Raw genomic sequence first — 17,382 nt, 5'->3', positions numbered from 1 at the left:
GTTTGGTATCCCCTTCTGAAAAAGGATAAATACTTTTTTAGAAAATAAAATGTAAAATCAGGTTTTAACAAGGCCTCATTTAAGATTTCTCCAAAATGTGAGAAAACTATACCTGTTACTTCTTTTGTTTAAAGAAAGAATTGAACTGCAGTAGTATCTAGAATAGCTGTCTATTGTAGATGCAAGGTCTCTGGAACTGCATCTACCAGCATAGAAAACTCCTGAACAGGCATAGGAATCATCCTCCCAGTTCAAAGAGTCTTCCAAATCATAATCTAGTTCCCCTTCTTCATAGGAAGAGGCAGCTGAAACTTGTCCCCCAGGAAACTCTAAAGAGGACTGACCTGAGCAAGTGGCTGCTGCTGATGCTATTATTCTATATAGGGATGCTGCTATTTCAGCGAGATATTGTCCCATATCCAGAGCCATCTGGGCTCTACTGAAGGGTATACAGGGTAAGATATAATTTGCATAAGAGTAACATAATTCACCTATCTCCTCAGCTATAGTCCTGGCTCAATCAGTCATCACAGACTGCTCAGCCGATCTACCGGGTAATGACTCCTCCTTTTGACAACCTTTTATCATATTTAGTGCAAGTATAAAAAGTGACTGACTGTTAACCCATATCTGACTTCTCCATAATAAGAGAGGAAGACAATTTTAACCAATACAGACAGCTACCTAAATTATCTGAGGTTTAGAACTGTTTGTATAAAACCAAAGAAGGAGTCTTTTTTATTTTTATTATTTTGCATATGTTCAGAAATAACAGCAAAATGTGAAGAGGCTTTAAACAACTCTAAATCACCTGTTTGTTGAATGCAACCCTATAGCACAGACACTTTGAAATCTACATTCACCAAAGGCAAAGTACCCATAATACATGTTACTGCGTAAATCCAAAGAAGTAGTGCAATAAAGTTGAACATGATAACAAGATAACTTTAATCACTAGGTTAACTACCAACAGTAGAAATCATAGTGTAACTGCTTATCTGTTATTAAAGACAGCCATCACCCAGCCTGCAGTGAGTTTTCACCAAGGAAGAATACAGGTCTTCCAAATCCCCACCAAACAGTGTCAGGGGAATTGTCCTTTCCATTCTATTAGAGCTGTCACTCAAAGGCATGGGGGCATGCCTCCGGGTGTGTCAGAAACATCTCCCTGGTGATGATGTCATAAGTGTGAGCCTGCCAAGAGGGCATGGCCAACAAGCCACCCTCATTAAAAAGCACTTCAGCATGCCCCATCTGTAACTCTACACAGACTTTGTTTCAGGTCAGGCCATGGTGTCAGCTGTGGGGAGGCGGGTATCCTGCAGAGGCAGAAGTTGGACCACATGAGTAACACATGCCCAGTCAGTTTTTCTATAAAACAGTGTGCCGGGAAAGCAGTATTATTGCAATAAAGTTTAAATCTTACAGTCTTTACCTCAGATGCATGTCTAAAAAAGGGGAGAGATGCAGGGACCTGTGTAGTTTGGTGATTCTCCCAGAGGATGTCTTTAGAGTGGGTTCAGTTCTCTGAGAACCGAACGTCACTCTCTGAGCCCAGTTCCGAGTCAGGCTCGGGTTTTCCCGCCTGACTTAGAAACCCGAACGAGGCAAAGCGTCATCATCCCACTGTCGGATCCTCGCGGGATTTGGATTCCATATAAGGAGCCGCGCGTCGTAGCCATTTTCACTCCAGGCTCAGAGAGTGTAGTGAGAGGGCGTGTCTGTGTGATGGCGCGAAAGTGGGGTGGCGATTCTAGTGCTGTCTTGTGCAGGGCCGGCGACAGGGGGGGTCAAAGGGGACAACTGTACCGGGCCCCAAGGGTCAGAGGGGGCCCCAAGGATATGCCACTTAGTGACCGTCAGGAATGTGAGTCGTCTTGTCCAAATAGGGCAGCGAGCTGTAGGTGGTGTGGGCGCAGCCTCAGAGTAAACAGGAGGGCGGGGGTAGCAAGTCTGCACTGTACAGGACTGAGACAGCTGGCCATGTGGAGAGTGCCAGAGCTCCCTAAGGGCTCAGTACAAAAGTACAAAATGAAAAAGGGGGTGTGCTCTCTCTACAATGGAGCCTCAGAATGACAGGAGCCTCTTACACACAGTCATTATGTGGTTCAAGTGTGTACCTGCTATTCCGGGTCCCTATCTGTTGCAAGCAGTTATGGGACATGGCAGCAGCTCCGCTGTGTCAGATTATGTTTTGGCTGTGTCCCCGGAGGGGGCGCTAGTGGGTCAGTGGAGGTACCTGGGAGAAAACGAGGAGGCTGGATAACGTTCCTGCGCATGAGCGCAATGATATTTATTAGCAGATGATATAAACAGAATGGCAGCAGAAATAATAATAACAAATGGAAATGTCAATCACACAGCGTAATAGCTGAAAGTCTATGGCAACAGGATGACAGATGACTGGAGAAATAATAACCGGTAATATGATAAACAGAAGAACAGGTGCTTGTAGAGATGATTCTGGTTTGGAAACCAGTGCAGGTTTTAAACATGAAACTTGGCAGTGAGATGTTGAATGGCAAACCTGGTAGCAGAGGCAGGAGTCTGACTATCCACAGTGCAGGTGGTGAAGCACTGACAGCAGCAAGCTGTATCACAGGTGGAGGAATGGAACACACCTGGAGTCAGTCTCAACTGCAAGGCTGAAGCACACAAGGTGGTGATGAGTGTGAAGCCTGTTTGAAGATTGCAGGTATTGCTGGGCCTTGAAGTTCCACGGAGCTGTGCAGAGTAACCAGGAGTACAAGTCTTTAAGCAGAGAGCCAGGAACACGGAAGGAACAGATCCTTTCACATGGGTCGCAGGAGTGACACAAAGTCCAGGATGCCTGCAGACTGATCCTGCAGTCTCTTATGTACCCCTTGGTGCACAGGCATTGGATGAGTGAGGGAAAGTGGGTGCGGCCAAGCACCGGATTGGCCGCTGTATGCTGGTTGTTGTGAACTGTCATGGCGGCGCCCATGCCGCGGCCTAGCGGGAACGCGGCGTGCTACACGCCTGCTGTCTCAGGAGCGCTCCCAGGCCCGTGATGGCGTCCAGAGGCAGGGACACGGATGACAGGTGACCGCAGGGAGCCAGGTCGGAGTCCGCAACGGCGGACGGATGTCAGCTTGGTGAGTCGATTCCTGACAGTACCCCCCCCTTTAAGGGTGGACACCGAACACCCACGTGGCTTGGATGGATGAGTGCTGTGGAAGACACGGACCAACCTTGGAGCATGGACATCCGATGAATTTACCCAACTTCTTTCCTCTGGGCCATAACCGGACCAATCGACCAAGTACTGGAGACGTCCATACCGGCAACGAGAGTCCAGAATTTTGCCAATCTCGAATTCCACGCCCCGCTGAGTTCGAATTTTGGGGCCAACTGGAAGGGCACTCTGAAAACGGTTCAGGACTAGAGGTCTGAGGAGAGAAACATGAAAAGCGTTAGGTATTCGAAGAGAAGGTGGTAACTTCAGTTTATAGGCCACAGGGTTGATGACTCTTTCGACAGGGAAAGGACCAATGAAACGGGGTGCAAACTTCATGGACGGAACCCTAAGACGGAGGTTACGGGTTGACAGCCAAACCTTGTCCCCAGGTTTCAGGTTAGGAACCGCACGTCTCTTGCGGTCGGCAAAGTACTTGTACCGGCTGGAGGCCTTTTTGAGAGACACGTGAATCTTTCTCCAAATTAATGAGAACTGAGTCAGAGCAGTAGTGGCAGCAGGAACATCCATATGAGGGAGTTCTTGGAAGTCTGGAACACGGGGATGTTGCCCATATACTGCGAAGAATGGTGTTGTTTCAGTAGCAGTATGATAGCGGAAGTTGTGGGCAAACTCGGCCCATGGGAGCAGATCGAACCAGTCATCCTGGGAAGATGAAACATACAATCTTAAAAACGTCTCAAGTTCTTGATTAACCCTCTCTGTCTGCCCATTCGTCTGAGGATGGTACGATGACGAAAACTTCAGCTTGACTTGCATGGCAGAACAGAGGGCCCTCCAAAACCTCGCTACAAACTGTACCCCCCGGTCAGATATTATTTCCGAGGGCAGACCATGTAAGCGGAAAATCTCCCGTAGGAAGATTTGGGCAAGTTTCGGGGCAGAAGGGAGACCCTGGAGAGGAACAAAATGAGCCATCTTGGTGAATCTGTCCACTACAACCCAGATGGTATTGTATCCTTGAGAAGGAGGAAGGTCGGTGATAAAATCCATGGACAGGTGTGACCAGGGACGACTAGGAACAGACAATGGTTGTAACTGACCTGCTGGAGACTGACGAGGAGTCTTATGCTGCACACACTTAGGACAGGATGCCACGAAATCCTTGATGTCAGCCTTCATCTTAGGCCACCAGTACGTCTCGGAGAGAAACTTGAAGGTCTTCAGGACACCAGGATGACCGGTGAACTTGGATTGATGAGCCCAAGATAGCAACTTGGGACGGAGTTCTGGGGAAACAAAAGTCTTACCAGGAGGAGGAGCTGGGGAGACTTGAGATGCAGCGAACACCACTGGACTCAGGATGGAATGAGGCACTGAGTCAGGCGTTTCCTCTTCGGATTCCATAGATCGGGATAAAGCGTCAGCTTTAACATTCTGCGAACCTGGGCGGAAATGAAGCTTAAAATTAAAACGTGAGAAAAACATAGCCCACCTGGACTGGCGAGGATTAAGGCACTGAGCTGCCTTTAAGTATAGCAGGTTTTTATGATCCGTGTAGATGTTGAACGGATGTTTGGCCCCTTCTAGGAGGTATCTCCATTCCTCGAGAGCCAGCTTGATCGCCAGTAGTTCTTGGTCTCCAACGGAGTAGTTAGCTTCTGCAGGAAGGAATTTGCGAGAATAAAATCCACAAGGGTGGACTTTCCCATCGGTTCCCTTCTGGGAGAGAACAGCTCCAACCCCAACTGTAGAGGCGTCCACCTCCAACTCGAACGGTCTATTTACATCTGGCTGAGACAGAACTGGAGCAGACATAAAGGCCAGTTTGATCTTCTGGAAGGCTGCTAAGGCTTCTTCTGACCAGTTGGAATGGTTTGCCCCTTTCCGAGTCAGGTTGGTAATAGGAGCGATGAGAGTGGAGAATCCCCGAATAAATTTCCTATAGTAGTTGGCAAAACCCAGGAACCGCTGGATAGACTTGAGAGAATTTGGAATGGACCAATTGGCAATAGCTTCCAATTTTGTCGGGTCCATCTGAAGATCCGATCCGGAAATTATATAACCCAGGAAGGGTATAGAGGGAACTTCAAAGGTGCATTTAGAAAGTTTACCGTAGAGCCGGTTCTCACGAAGACGTCGGAGGACTTCACGGACTTGTAGACGATGAGATGGCAGGTCTTGGGAGAAGATGAGGATATCATCCAAGTAAACAACGAGGTACTTATACAGGACATCACGAAAGATTTCGTTCACAAAGTGTTGGAACACTGCTGGAGCATTACTCAACCCAAATGGCATTACCAGGTATTCGTAATGGCCATCTCGAGTGTTAAAAGCTGTCTTCCACTCGTCACCACTCCGGATTCTGATGAGATTGTAGGCACCGCGGAGATCTAACTTGGTGAAGATGCGGGCTCCTTTAACTCTGTCAAATAATTCGGTAATGAGTGGTAATGGATAACTATTTTTAATGGTAATGTCATTGAGACCCCGGTAGTCAATGCATGGACGCAGTCCTCCATCCTTCTTTTTAACAAAGAAGAAACCTGCACCAGCGGGTGATGATGAAGGGCGGATGAATCCCTTTTGTAGATTCTCCCTGATATATTCACTCATCGCCTCGGTTTCAGGAACAGACAACGGGTAGGTGCGCCCCCTAGGTGGCTTCTTGCCAGGAAGGAGATCGATGGGACAATCCCATTCCCTATGGGGCGGTAGGACATCAGCGGCCTTCTCACTGAAGACATCTGAGAAATCTTGATAAACTGCTGGGAGACTTGACTGTGTCTTAACTTCGGTAGACTTTATGGGACACACTTGGGCTAAACAGGACTGATGGCAATGTGAACCCCATGAGGTAAGCTGCAACGTTGACCAGTCAAACTGGGGATTATGTAGCTGGAGCCAGGGCATGCCCAAGACGATCTCCTGGGTGGCTTGAGGGATGACTAAGAACTTAATCAGTTCAGAGTGTAGGAATCCAACTCCCAGAACCACTGGGGCAGTTTGATGAGAAATATTCCCCTTGGAGATTCGACTACCATCCACAGCGGTAATATAAACTGGACAGGAAAGTTCACATATAGATAAGCAAAATTTATTTACCGCAGCTTGGGTGATGAAGTTACCTGCAGCTCCACAGTCCACTAATGCTGATGCGGACTGGAGCCCAACTGAAGTCTCTAACGTCACAGGAAGGATAAGATCTTGTTTAGAAGGAGCTTGACTAAAAGATCCCAACTTGACTCCTCCTTTACAAGTCAGGATCTGGCGTTTCCCGAACGCACTGTGCAGGAGTTAATCTGATGGCCCGCAGCCGCACAGTACAGACAGAGTCTCTCACGCATTCTTCTTGTCCGCTCTTCAGGAGTTAGGCGGGACCTATTTACCTGCATAGGCTCGTCAGAAGAAGGAGACTGGAACTGTACCGAAGGTATCATCCTTGATCTGCGTGACTCACTCCGAGCGCGTTCATTATTGCGTTCGCGGATGCGAGAGTCCAACTTAATACACAAGGAAATCAATTCAGACAATTGTACAGGAAGGTCGCGGGTCGCCAGTTCATCTTTGATCCGGTCAGAAAGTCCATGCCAGAAAGCTGCTACCAGGGCCTGATTATTCCACTGAATCTCTGCGGCCAACGTCTGGAACTGAATGACATATTGTCCCATGCTACGGGTACCTTGACGAAGTTGAATCAGGTCAGCGGAAGCTGATGTTGCACGACCCGGCTCGTCAAAGATCCGTCTGAAGGTTGACACGAAGTCTGTGTAGTTGTTAATCAGAGGGTCAGCACGTTCCCACAGAGGAGACACCCAGCTCAGAGCAGATCCAGAAAGTAAGGAGATGATGTAGGCAACCTTGGATCTTGGCGTGGGGAAATTATGTGGCAACAACTCAAACTGGATTTCACATTGGTTGAGAAACCCGCGACATAACTTTGGACTGCCATCATACTTGCTTGGCACGGGCAGGTGCAGACGTGACACTGGAGCTGATGCAGCCGGGATAGAGGAACTCACAGCACTGGCAGGTGCTGGAGTAACAGGAACAGTAGGAGTGAGTACACTAGGCAGGGATTGCTGTAGTGTATCAATCCGGGAGGACATCCCTTGCAGGAATTGAAACATCTGCTGCTGCGCAGCCTCTTGACCATCCAGACGGGAGACCAGATTTTGCAAGGCCTCTGACCCCACACTCCGTCCACCATCCGAGTCCATCGATCCTGGACTTACTGTCAGATTATGTTTTGGCTGTGTCCCCGGAGGGGGCGCTAGTGGGTCAGTGGAGGTACCTGGGAGAAAACGAGGAGGCTGGATAACGTTCCTGCGCATGAGCGCAATGATATTTATTAGCAGATGATATAAACAGAATGGCAGCAGAAATAATAATAACAAATGGAAATGTCAATCACACAGCGTAATAGCTGAAAGTCTATGGCAACAGGATGACAGATGACTGGAGAAATAATAACCGGTAATATGATAAACAGAAGAACAGGTGCTTGTAGAGATGATTCTGGTTTGGAAACCAGTGCAGGTTTTAAACATGAAACTTGGCAGTGAGATGTTGAATGGCAAACCTGGTAGCAGAGGCAGGAGTCTGACTATCCACAGTGCAGGTGGTGAAGCACTGACAGCAGCAAGCTGTATCACAGGTGGAGGAATGGAACACACCTGGAGTCAGTCTCAACTGCAAGGCTGAAGCACACAAGGTGGTGATGAGTGTGAAGCCTGTTTGAAGATTGCAGGTATTGCTGGGCCTTGAAGTTCCACGGAGCTGTGCAGAGTAACCAGGAGTACAAGTCTTTAAGCAGAGAGCCAGGAACACGGAAGGAACAGGAACAGATCCTTTCACATGGGTCGCAGGAGTGACACAAAGTCCAGGATGCCTGCAGACTGATCCTGCAGTCTCTTATGTACCCCTTGGTGCACAGGCATTGGATGAGTGAGGGAAAGTGGGTGCGGCCAAGCACCGGATTGGCCGCTGTATGCTGGTTGTTGTGAACTGTCATGGCGGCGCCCATGCCGCGGCCTAGCGGGAACGCGGCGTGCTACACGCCTGCTGTCTCAGGAGCGCTCCCAGGCCCGTGATGGCGTCCAGAGGCAGGGACACGGACGACAGGTGACCGCAGGGAGCCAGGTCGGAGTCCGCAACGGCGGACGGATGTCAGCTTGGTGAGTCGATTCCTGACACGCTGGGCAGGATTCCTGTGCCCTGTGCTGGCCTCTTCTAGTGGGGTGTGAGGGCCGCATGGTACCTGCTGTGTGGTGTGCGGGTCTGGATAGTGGAAAGTGCAGCGCAGGTGAATCTCTCCCCGGGGTAAGAGTGGATTGGTGAGGGTATATATTGCTTTGTCATAGGGTAGGGGAGCTGGGAATGTAGCATGTAGTCATTGGGGACAGACAGACTGAGGGAGCCACAGCTGGGTTGGACACATGTCCCCAGCATGGACGTTATTTGTGAGAATATTCCAATATGCCATATGCTGACTTTGCACTAGTCGTGTCTTGGATGATATTAAATAACTTTATGCTATGAATGGAGTGCTGGTCTTGTCTGCAGCATAGCCCCTGCTGGAGCCTCTGTGTGTGGATATATATATATATATATATATATATATGTGCCAGTAGAGGAATGGGCCCACTTGAACGCAAGTTCAAATAGGTATGTGACCTTATGATTCAGGGATTTGGATAACAAGTTCAAATACACAGGTCTACCACAATTTCATATGTGTGTGTAACCTTACCAGTAGCTACAATAGCTTCAAGTCACAACCAGTGTACTTGCGTTCAGGCCTATGCGTTTGAACTTGTTATTCAAGCACTTAACCATGAGGCTTAATCTAACTTTCACCTGTGTACCCCACCGGTGCGTGGTTTTTTCAAGTATCCAGAATACGTAATTGCCATTTCATTGATGCACTAACAGTATTTATCAAGCACTAGAGACATACCCCTGATGAAGTCTTAGAGTAAGATGAAACGCGTCGGGTTATTTGTTAATAAACATCAAATCTCCGAATTGTCAAAGGAGAAGGAGGAATCTATCAAAGTTATTTCAACTGGTCCTCTGTACTATATGGTGTTATCTGCAAGAAGAGATACTATACCGTTTTGTATCATTGCTTTTATGTTGTAATAAATTTTACATGGAACATGTTAAATGTGGTTTTATGCTCACGAATTAGGAGTAAATATCTTAGGGAGACTGCTGTTTCTCCCCATTGAATATTGGGTGGAAAAACAACCCAAGTGCGCCCATTCCTCTACTGGCACATATTTGTATCTTTTTAGTCCCTCCTAACAAGGGACTTAGTGGAATTTGGCAGCCTTAACCCAATCCTTTCTCACTTTCTGTTTAATAGCGCAAAAGGGAGAGTATCTGTTTTGTATACATATATATATTGTAACACTGTAGGGGTGCAAGGCGCCTTTTCCTGGGGAATATTGCCGCACGCAGCAGCTGAGGAACAACACAAGTCCAGTTTCTGGTACAACTGACCCCGGCCAGTTTTATTGAAACAGAAAATAAAACAAACCCCAAAATAAAAATACCTTGCCTGTCCGGCACTAACTAAACATAAGATATTCCTAACTGTCACTAAACAAAACACAGAGTTCTTCAGTACATACTGTATAGCTTACTTGCATCAGAAAGCGTGTCTCTCACACACAGATCCTGCAGCCTTCCCAGGCAGTCTGCCCATACTAATCAGGTTAGAAGCACTATAACACTCTTACACAGCTGAAACCCTGATTAGCCCTCTGTGAGGCCAAAGACCCGAACTGGGCCCAATGTCTAGAACTCGCCTTATCTCTCTCTCAGAGCCTTTACCCAGCTTTTACAGCAAACTGAAAAGGTTCAGACAAAACAAAAAGCATTTTTCCTAGAAGTTAACATTTTCTAAAACATGTAAGACAAGAACCTGGGACAAATATACCTGCCCTCAAACACTATCCCAGTGTTCTTGTCACATATCCCCCTCCCCTGTTTCGACCTAGGGGCCGGAACACTTGTAGCCCCCAAACAGAAGATGCGAGACAATGCATCTGCGTTGGCCAATTGTGTTCCCGGTCTATGTTCGACAGTAAACTTAAAGTCCTGCAACGCTAGAAACCATCTAGTTACACGAGCATTCTTGCCTCTATTTACATACATCCATTTTAAAGGGGCATGGTCTGTCACTAGTCTGAATTGTCTACCCAAGAGGTAATATCTCAAGGTATCTAGTGCCCATTTAATGGCCAAAGCCTCCTTTTCCACAATGGCATACCTTTTTTCATGCTCATTGAGTTTCCTACTCAAATAAATGATAGGGTGTTCGTCCCCATCTCTGGTTTGGGACAGCACAGCACCTATCCCTACCTCTGAGGCATCTGTCTGTACCACAAATTCTTTTGAAAAATCTGGTGTTATCAACACCGGTTGTGAACACAAAGCCACTTTTAACGCTTGGAACGCCTTTTCTGCATCAGGGTTCCATTTCACCACATTTGACTGCTTCCCTTTGGTAAGGTCTGACAACGGCACCGCTGTGGTCGCAAAATTAGGAATAAACCGTCTATAGTACCCAGTAATTCCCAAAAAAGCCCTTACCTGTTTTTTATTCACTGGACGAGGCCAGTTTTGAATAGCATCAACTTTATTCAATTGGGGCCTAATCAGACCTCTGCCTATGGTGAAGCCCAAGTATTTGACCTCCTCCATTGCGAGGCAGCACTTCTTTGGGTTAGCAGTTAACCCTGCCTCTCTGATTGAGTCCAGTACTGCTTGTACTTTAACCAAATGGGACCCCCAGTCTGTACTGTGAATTACCACATCATCCAAATAGGCAGCTGCATATTTTCTATGGGGCCTCAAAATTTTATCCATCGCCCGTTGAAAGGTTGCTGGAGCCCCATGCAACCCAAAGGGTAACATCTTATACTGGTACAGCCCCTCCGGAACCGAAAAGGCTGTTTTTTCTTTGGCGCTATCAGATAAAGGTATTTGCCAGTAACCTTTGGTCAGGTCCAATGTGGTGAGAAACCTGGCTGTTCCCAGCCTTTCTACAAGCTCATCCACACGGGGCATGGGGTATGCGTCAAACTTGGACACCTCATTTAACTTACGAAAGTCATTACAGAAGCGTATGCTACCGTCGGGCTTCGGGATGAGCACTATGGGACTGGACCACTCACTGTTAGACTCCTCTATGACTCCCAGTTCTAACATGGTTTTAACTTCCTTAGAAATAGCTTCTCGCTGAGCTTCAGGAATCCTATATGGCTTTAAATGAACCCTGACCCCTGGTTCTGTGACAATGTTATGTTTTATTATGGTCGTTCGGCCAGGCAGCTCTGAAAATACCTCCCTATTTTGGATGAGAAATTCTTTAACCTGATTGTTCTGATCAGCTGATAATGTCTCTGACACCTTCACTGCGGGAAGCAACCGGGGTGAAGACACCGAAGGGCAAGGCTCCGCTGACAGAGACAACCTATCTTTCCAGGGTTTGATTAAGTTAACATGGTAGATCTGTTCGGGTTTTCTCTTTCCCGGCTGGTATACTTTGTAATTAACCTCATTCACTTTTTCCCTAATCTCAAATGGACCCTGCCATTTAGCTAGGAATTTGCTTTCCACAGTGGGTACCAAAACAAGAACTCTATCGCCAGGAGCAAATTCCCGTATCTTGGCACTCCGGTTATAGACCCTCTGTTGAGCACTTTGGGCCTGTTCCATGTGCTCTCTGACAACAGGTACCACGGCTGCAATCCTATCCTGCATTTGTGTTACATGCTCAATAACGCTTCTATAAGGAGTGGGCTGTCCTTCCCACGTCTCTTTGGCAATATCCAACAGCCCTCTGGGGTGTCTACCATACAACAAATCAAATGGAGAAAACCCCGTAGAGGACTGAGGAACTTCTCTGATGGCCATTAACAAGTAGGGCAACAAACAATCCCAGTTTTTCCCATCTCTCTCAACAACCTTTTTTAACATACTTTTTAATGTTTTATTAAACCTTTCCACCAACCCGTCAGTTTGGGGATGGTAGATGGACGTCCTGAGGTGAGTGACCTTAAATAACTTGCACAACTCTTTCATGATCCTTGACATAAATGGAGTACCTTGGTCAGTCAAAATTTCTTTTGGTATTCCCACTCTACTAAATACCTGCACCAGCTCCCTAGCTATCGCCTTGGTTGTGATAGTGCGTAAAGGGACAGCCTCAGGATATCGAGTGGCATAGTCCATAATTACCAGGATATACTGATGGCCCCGAGCAGACTTTAACAAGGGCCCCACGAGATCCATGGCTATTCTGTCAAACGGGACCTCTATAATAGGCATGGGAACTAGTGGGCTCCTGAAATGGGGTCTAGGGGCATGATACTGGCATTCAGGACAGGAAGAACAATATTCAGACACTTCTTTATAAACCCCTGGCCAAAAGAACCTTTGTAAAACTCTTTTAGTGGTTTTTTCTGCCCCTAAATGTCCTGCGGTAACGTGACTATGAGCTAAATCTAGTACCGTTCTCCGATAAGGCTGGGGAACTACCAGCTGTTCCACCACATCCTCACCCCTTTTGACAATGTGGTACAAGAGCTCATTACAGATGGCCATGTGGGGATACGTAACCCTGTCACCTGGTACCACAGGTTCCCCATTAACAATCTTAACATTCTCTCTAGCCTTTATTAAGGTAGGATCCTTTAACTGTTCAGACGCAAACAGATCCTTCTTTACCTCCAGGTCAGGCACGCTTTCAGTTCTAACTACTATGTCTCTGTTCCCGGCAAGAGGGTCCTCACTGGACTCCCCATCTGTCACTTCCCCAGCCAAACTAGCAAAAGGCAAAGGGCCAGAAAGTTCCGAAGACCCACGTACATCCATAAAATCACCGGTATTATCAACTGGCTTTTTACTTCTCACATCTGTTGATAACCGTGATTCCCACAGTTTCCAAAAATGAGGAAAATCCCTCCCTATTATGGCCTCATGCACCAAGGTAGGGACCAGTCCCACTTTAACCATTGCTGACCCACAACAAGTTTCTATATTCACCTCAGCAGTGGCATAATGTTGGGTATCCCCATGTATGCAAGTTACCCCAATAGGTATTTGCTGGACCTTTAAGGGGTTCACTAACCCAGCTTTCACGAGGGTAACTAAACTTCCTGAATCTAGCAAGGCCTCTACCCGGTTACCCTCTAAGAACACATCACACATTTGTTTTTCCAGCTCAGGTGAAGGTACCACAGTACAGGCTAACCTAGCAAAGAAAGACATTCTGCGACATTCAAAGGCAGCATCACATTGCATGGGTTCTTGCGTGACTGGGCAATTGGCAATAACATGACCTGGCATACCACACCTAAAACATTTAACCACACGATTATCAACCCGTTTGGGCAGCATAGACCGTTCTAGCCCCATTGGCCTGTCTCCAGGGCCAGTGTTTACAGTCTCTCCAGCCTTGCGTTCTCTTAACCGCCCAGCAACGTTTTCCCACGGAACAGTCTTACCAGTCTTTACTGAAGGGCGCTGTCGAGGATCTATGGGTTGCTGGGTGGTCATCAGTAGTTCCTCTGCTGCCAAATACCTCTCTACCATGTCCACTAATTGGTCAGCAGTACCCGGGTTTCCATGGCTCACCCACTTGCGCAGGACCATGGGCAAAGATCTCAAGTAGCGGTCCATGACGACTCTTTCCACCATCTGGGGACCAGTTAATGTCTCTGGCTGTAGCCATTTTTTTGTTAGCTGAATAAGGTCGTGCATCTGGGAGCGCGGAGGCTTCTCCATGGCGTACAGCCAACGGTGCACCCGTTGTGCTCGTACTGACAGCGTGACTCCCAGGCGGGTCAGGATCTCAGTCTTTAGTTTATCATAGTCCCGAGCCTCAGCAGGGCTTAAATCAAAGTAAGCTTTTTGGGGCTCACCTGACAGGAAAGGTGCCAGCAGACTGGCCCACTGTGCTTTCGGCCAGTTCTCACGCTCGGCAGTCCTTTCAAACGTGGTCAGATAGGCCTCCACATCATCAGCCTCTGTCATTTTCTGCAGGAAGTGACTGGCCCGTATAGAACTAGAGCTGGTTGGAGCACTGACGGCCACATCTCCAACCCGAGCTGCAAGTCTCTGCACCACTTCTGCTAAGGCCTCTCTATCCTGACGCTGTTGCCTGTAAAGTTCATCAACAACTGCCTGCTGTTGTCTCTTATTTTCCTCCATTGCCACCTGCTGCTGTCTTATATTTTCCTCCATTGCCACCTGCTGCTGTCTGTTGGCCTCCTGCTGTAGTCTCCAATTTTCCTCCATTGCCACCTGCTGTTGTCTCCTATTTTCTTCCATTGCCACCTGCTGCTGTCGGTTGGCCTCCTGCTGAGCCGCTGTAGCTTGCAGCAAGGCTTTAAGCAGATCCTCCATGTCGACAGATTTTTCAGGCGGCTTTGTAGCTGCTTTCACCCAGGACATATATCAAACCCTCAGGGGTGAGTCTCAGTAACTTCACACTGGGCTGTATCTGCATAAACCACCGTTTTCTGCAGGCCTCACAAAGCTGCTGCTTTCACTTATGCGCAGAACGGTGTGCTCGCATTCTCCACCAAGTTGTAACACTGTAGGGGTGCAAGGCGCCTTTTCCTGGGGAATATGGCCGCACGCAGCAGCTGAGGAACAACACAAGTCCAGTTTCTGGTACAACTGACCCCGGCCAGTTTTATTGAAAAAGAAAATAAAACAAACCCCAAAATAAAAATACCTTGCCTGTCCGGCACTAACTAAACATAAGATATTCCTAACTGTCACTAAACAAAACACAGAGTTCTTCAGTACATACTGTATAGCTTACTTGCATCAGAAAGCGTGTCTCTCACACACAGATCCTGCAGCCTTCCCAGGCAGTCTGCCCATACTAATCAGGTTAGAAGCACTATAACACTCTTACACAGCTGAAACCCTGATTAGCCCTCTGTGAGGCCAAAGACCCGAACTGGGCCCAATGTCTAGAACTCGCCTTATCTCTCTCTCAGAGCCTTTACCCAGCTTTTACAGCAAACTGAAAAGGTTCAGACAAAACAAAAAGCATTTTTCCTAGAAGTTAACATTTTCTAAAACATGTAAGACAAGAACCTGGGACAAATATACCTGCCCTCAAACACTATCCCAGTGTTCTTGTCACAATATATATATATATATATATATAAAATTAGATGGGGCCCCACAGATATCACTGTACGGGGCCCCGAGATTTCTGTTGCCGGCCCTGGTCTTGTGCTGCTCAGTCCAGTCCAGTGTAGTCAGTGTCTTATGCTGCCTGCTGCTGTATAAGTCCCTTACATTTTTGCTGTGTTGTCTTGCATCAGACAAGGGGTAGTGTCTTGTCAGCATCAGTCCAGTGACCAGTCACAGTGGTGGTGTCCTCTGCTGCCATATATACAGTGTTACTGGCGTTTTATTTCCTGTGATATTGCCGTATAATTCCGGTGATACTGGCGTATAATTCCCGTGATATTGCTGTATAATTCCCTTTGATACTGGCGTATAATTCTTGTGATATTGCCGGATAATTCCAGTGATATTGCCGTATAATTCCAGTGATATTGCCATATAGTTCCCGTGGTACTGGCGTATAATTCCTGTGATATTGCCGTATAATTCTCGGAATACTGGCGTATAATTCCTATGATATAGCTGTATAATTCCTGTGATATTGCTGTATAATTCTCAGAATACTGTCGTATAATTCCTGTAACATTGCCGTATAATTCTCGGAATACTGGTGTATAAATCCTGTGATATTGCCGTATAATTCTCGGAATGGTGGCGTATAATTCCTGTGACATTACCGTATAATTCTCGGAATACTGGCGTATAATTCAAGTGATACTGCCATATAATTCCTGTGATACTGGCGTATAATTCTCGGAATACTGTCATATAATTCCCATGATACTGGTGTATAGTTCCTGTGATATTGCCATATAATTCTCGAAATACTGGTGTATAATTCCTGTGATATTGCCGTATAATTCCTGTGATATTGCCATATAGTTCTCGGAATACTGGCGTATAATTCCTGTGATACTGGCGTATAATTCCTGTCATATTGCCGTATAATTCCCGTGATACTGCCATATAATTCCAGTTATCCTGCCGTATAATTCCGTATAAATCCATATAATTCCGTATAAATCCAGTCCAGTGGTGCTGTCCTGTGCTGCATATTATTTACTCCAAATAAAGGGGTTATTAATATTTAATCCAAATAATTTTTACAGGGTTTGCCCTGTGAGGTGTAGGTGTATGCTCTCTTGTGCCGCATATTGTGTTATATAATGCCAGAAAAATAATGGAGAACAAACATTTGGAGGATAAAATAGGGAAAGATCAAGAACCACTTCCGCCTAGTGATGAAGCTGCTGCTACTAGCCATGACATAGACGATAAAATCCCATCAACGTCGTCTGTCAAGGCCGATGCCCATTGTGATAGTAGATGGCAAATAAATCCAAAAAGCCAAAGTTCAGTAAAAAGACCCAAAAAAAAGAAATTTAAATGGTCTGAGGAGAAACGTAAACTTGCCAATATGCCATTTACGACACGGAGTGGCAAGGAACGGCTGAGGGTCTGGCCTATGTTCATGACTAGTGGTGCAGCTTCACATGACGACGGAAGCCCTCATAACTGAGGCCTTGACACTTATGTTGGTGTTAGACGTGCGTCCGGTATCCACCATTAGTGCAGTGGGATTTAGACAATTGATGGAGGTATTGTGTCCCCGTTACCAAATCCCATCTAGATTCCACTTCACTAGGCAGGCTATACCGAGATTTTTCCATTTAATTCTAGTGATTTGAACGTATAATTATTAATTACAGTGATTTTGCCAATTCATTCCAGTGATTTGGATGTATAATTATAGTGGGAATTGTTTGTGTTGCTTGGCTTAGTCATACAGCTAACTCAGTGCACCTCTTCGACATCTTTGCATGAGGTACTGTTTGGGGCCTAGTTTTTGAAAAGTGCCATCCTGTGTGACACTGCCGTATGAGTCCAGGGGTACCACTGTATTAGTCCTTGAGTACTGCCGTATAAGTCCACCAATTGCAGAATTTTTTAAAAAATGACAGTGGCATGCTGGAGATGCTGTCAGTGGACCGAACAATTGCGGCCCATTCTCGACATTCAGCCACTGCAGTGCCACTCCTAGATGGGCCAATTGTTTG

General features: G+C 46.7%; 1 protein-coding gene across 1 annotated transcript in view; it reads right to left on the bottom strand.

The window, feature by feature from the left end:
- LOC135046821 (phospholipid-transporting ATPase IK-like) overlaps window positions 1-17,382 on the bottom strand; it is a 1,701,102-nt gene that overhangs the window by 834,825 nt on the left and 848,895 nt on the right. The gene's annotated exons all lie outside the window — the stretch shown is intronic.

This window comes from Pseudophryne corroboree, chromosome 1, assembly GCF_028390025.1.
Source record: "Pseudophryne corroboree isolate aPseCor3 chromosome 1, aPseCor3.hap2, whole genome shotgun sequence".
In the NCBI taxonomy this organism is placed as follows: Eukaryota; Metazoa; Chordata; class Amphibia; order Anura; family Myobatrachidae; genus Pseudophryne; species Pseudophryne corroboree.
Note: the sequence above shows the minus strand (reverse complement) of the source record. Positions and strands in the feature narration are given on the sequence as shown.